This window comes from Empidonax traillii, unplaced genomic scaffold (genome assembly GCF_003031625.1).
Source record: "Empidonax traillii isolate 1590-97213 ecotype Southwest subspecies unplaced genomic scaffold, ASM303162v1 scaffold2001:size43579, whole genome shotgun sequence".
Taxonomy (NCBI): domain Eukaryota; kingdom Metazoa; phylum Chordata; class Aves; order Passeriformes; family Tyrannidae; genus Empidonax; species Empidonax traillii.
Window position 1 is genome coordinate 4,110 of NW_020957194.1, and position 3,737 is coordinate 7,846.

Below are 3,737 nucleotides of genomic sequence, written 5' to 3' on the forward strand. Positions count from 1 at the left end.
TTTTTAAATGTATGTGGTTTACTTGCAATTTGTTCTCCGAGTGTTAAGGATTTTAATTTCAAACTGGGCCAGAAATAGGAATTGTGCGTTTGTTTTGCACTTAAAGCAGCAGCTGCCTTTGTGCCACTGAGTTAACAGTGGCCGTAGGAAAGTCTTTGTGACTCAGTGCTCATCTGCAAAATGGAAATATTAACCAGCCATGGAAGGTGTTAATGACGTCAGTTCAAAGCAAAGGATTTCTGTGCTACTTTTGTTTAATGATCTCAAATACCAAAGGTGGTGTTTTTTTTCCAGCTTCTCAGCCAGTGGAGATAATTTGAGTGCCAGCCAGTGCTGATGGTGCTCTCTGACCTGTGCTGCTCTGATTAGGTTTGGATTATATGCTGTGTCTGTCTCAGTTTATGAGGCCCATTTAATGACCCAGGAAGCAATTACTGCGCTGATATTCCTGTGGAAGAGATTCAAATTTGTGTGCAGCTCCATGGTTTGGGGCTGGCTGCTCTTGTGGGCCACATCTCAGTGAAACAACGAGCTTTAATCCTAAATTCCTGAGCTGGATGTGTCAGCACGCTGAGTCAGTGGTGATACTTTTGATCTCTTGGTTTTTTTGGATAGGTGAAATGCAATTTGAATAATTCATATACAGCACAGCACAGCTCTGTGTCTCTCTGAATGGTCCTGAGAGCAGAGAGCAAGGTGTGTGCTGCACATCTGTAGCATCAGGCTCAGTCAGGGAAACAAGGAGCAGGATTGAGCCTGAAGATGCTCCTGTAAAACATTTATTGGCAGCAGCCTGCACAGCCTGATGTTTTCCTCATTAGTCCCATTTATTCTATCTGTGTGTGTGGTTTTTCCCCTCTAAACACAGCAGGCTGGGATGACACAGAGTTTTATAAGGCACTTGCTACATAAGTTGAATATGAAGCTCTCCCAGCAGCTGTAGCTCCTTGCAGAGTGCTGGTAGATGGATAATTCTGGATTAATCTGAGGAGAAAGCAAAGGCCAGCTGAGCTGGGATTCAGGAATCCCTCAATGTGTTTGTCCTGCAAAAGGGAATCTTCTCTTGTCTCCCCTGTGTTTATCCTCCCACCTCCCTCACTCCAAGCACCTGCATTGTTCCAAGAGGGATGTGGAGCTCCCTGGATTTAAATGAGTAGCTTTTCCTCTGTGTGCTTTCCCAGGTTCTTTCAAGCAGCATCTCTTCTGTGTCAGTCAATGCCCTGAGCTTGCTGTGGGCTGTTCTTTCACAAAATACCTCTGGATGATCAGAAAGGCAGTTTTCCAAGAATTTATAGGAAAAAAAATATAGATATATTCCTCTAGATTGGAAGCTGTTATGCCCTAGGTGGAAATCTGCAGGTGAGGCCCTTCTTCAGTGGCTTCTTGCTGCCTATTTCAGGGTCTCTGTCTGACAAATTGTAGGATCATGGAGTGGTTTGGGTTGGAATGGGCCTTAAAACCCATCCAATTCCACTCCCTTCCACCAGCCCAGGTTGCTCCAGGCTGAGCAATCCCCAATTCTCTCAGCCTTCCCTCCCAGCAGAGCTGCTCCATCCTTCTAACAAGAGGATGAGTAAGCAAACAAAGATTAAAAAAAAGGCAATCCCTGCTTCCTTCCCCGCCCCACATCTCTGCTCCCTTGCCAAGGAGCATCTCCCTGCTCCCAGTGCCAGGAACTGGGATGCCCATCTTGCTGGGGGCAGGCACACCGGTAGCCCAGGACCCCCTGTGAGCCATCCCAAGATCGGGAATCTTAATTTCTGAGCCCTTTTGACACCCTGGCTGTAAACTCTGAAGGGTTTTTCCTGTTGGGATGGGCACCTGGCCGCTGGATTTCTGTTGTGCATCCCCCCAATTTCCCACCGGGAGCTGCTGGTGGCAGCGCTGGGGAGCTCTGGGCAGCTCCCAGCTGTTAGTTAGAAATCACCGAGGGCCTGGCAGGAGTCTCCCTGCCCTGCAGGGCTGTCAGACCCGGTATTTCCGAAGTGTCCACGGGCTCCACCCCTCCCCTCGCTCAGACCTGTGGCTGGATTTATCTCTGCTTCTGCGTTCATTCAGGGGTGAAGGGTGGGCTTGTTCCAGCTCTGAATCCAGTGGAATTAGCAGGAGCTGCAGGTTTCAGCTCCCATCTCCTGCCGGCGAAGGGGAAGGAGGGCAGAGCACAATGACTCACAGTCTGCGTGAATTGTTGTGGCAGGGCCTGACCCTGATGTATTCAGATGTATCCAGGCATGGCTGAGCGAAAGGGAACGGTCTGGAGGTCTGTGATCATCCTGGCTTAAGTTCTGAAGGGTTTTTTTCAGTAGAACTCCAATATTTAAAGTCCCTTCTATTCCTTTACTCTCTCCCAGGTTTACTCCCCTCCTGCCTTCCAGCTCTTAAAGGTCAGATGGCTGTGCAAGGGGCTGTTTTATCAAATTTTAAGGTCAGATGGCCACGCAGGGGCTGTTTCATCTTCGGATAAAACCTCCCTAATTTCTGCACCCAGGCAAAGAAATGCACCCAGAGCTGTTCCCTGTGGAGCTCAGCAGAGCTTTGGAAATACTTTACAAGGAGCACAGAGGTGATTTCACAGGGTTGCTCAGGATTTTTTTCTCCACTGGAATGAAACAACATTTGTCACTAAGGTGGAAGAAATCCTTCTTTTCCTGCCAGGTGGGCTCCTTCAGGAGCACCAGTTCTTTCTGTCAGTTCTGGGATAAAGGAAGATCCTTTTCTCCTCAGTTCTGGGGCGTGAATAGCAAAGGGTGGCCATTTGCAGCAGTTCCTCTTTCAGGATGACTTCCAAACCTTCTGCTGCTGTGATGCCACGAAAGAGGGGGAACCTGGAGTTAAAAAAGGTTGGAAGCTCCAGTGGGCTGAAGGAGGAGGAGAGACTTGGCATCTGCCGAGGTCAGCAGAGCAGCAGGAGAGTCTGGAGAAAGAGCCAAGTGGAAAGAGCAGAACCCCCTGGAGCTCTGCCAGGAATGGCAGTTTTTTAGGAACTGAGGGAAGTGGCAGTTTTAGGGCTTGGGGCTGGAGCAACCTGGTCCAGTGGAAGGTGTCCCTGCCCGTGGCAGAGGGGGTGGAATGAAATGATTGGAGGTCCCTTCCAGCCCACACCGTTCCACGGTAACTGCCCTGTCCCTGGTCCATCCCAGCCAGGGGGGTCTGCAGTGCCCACCTGGGAGCAGCTGGGCAGGTGGTTCACCCAGCATGGCCAGCAGCCACCTTATCCCCCCAGGCCTGCAGCTCTCCTGGGGAAAGGAGGTCCCTCTTTGTGCCTGGAACAGCCTCAGATGGTGGGGCTAAGGGTGGGGGAAGGACTGAGCCCGGTGTGATAAGGACGATCATGAGCCGGGCCCCTCTTGGCTAATTGATTAATTACTCCCGTTTCATTAAGCAGTGTATTAAGTAGGGTTCAGTGCGCTAAAAACTCATTAACTGGGGCAATCAGGGACAAGCACAAGAGAGCAATGTGATGTTCAGGGGGGGTTTTGAAACGCCCTCAACTCACACACAGAACCCCTTTGAAGTCCCTGGGTCAGCCCATCCTGGGAGAGCAGCACGGCTAAACTGCTCCACCTGGGAGCAGGAGGGGCTGCCAGAACCCTTGGAGCAACCTGGGCTATGGCAGGGGGTGGGAATGGATGAGCTTTGAGGCTCTTTCCAACCCAAACCACCCCAGGATGCAGCAAAAGGGCACAACTCCAGAGTCCAGGCCTGGAATGAGGGGCTGCCAAACTCAGCTGGGGTTG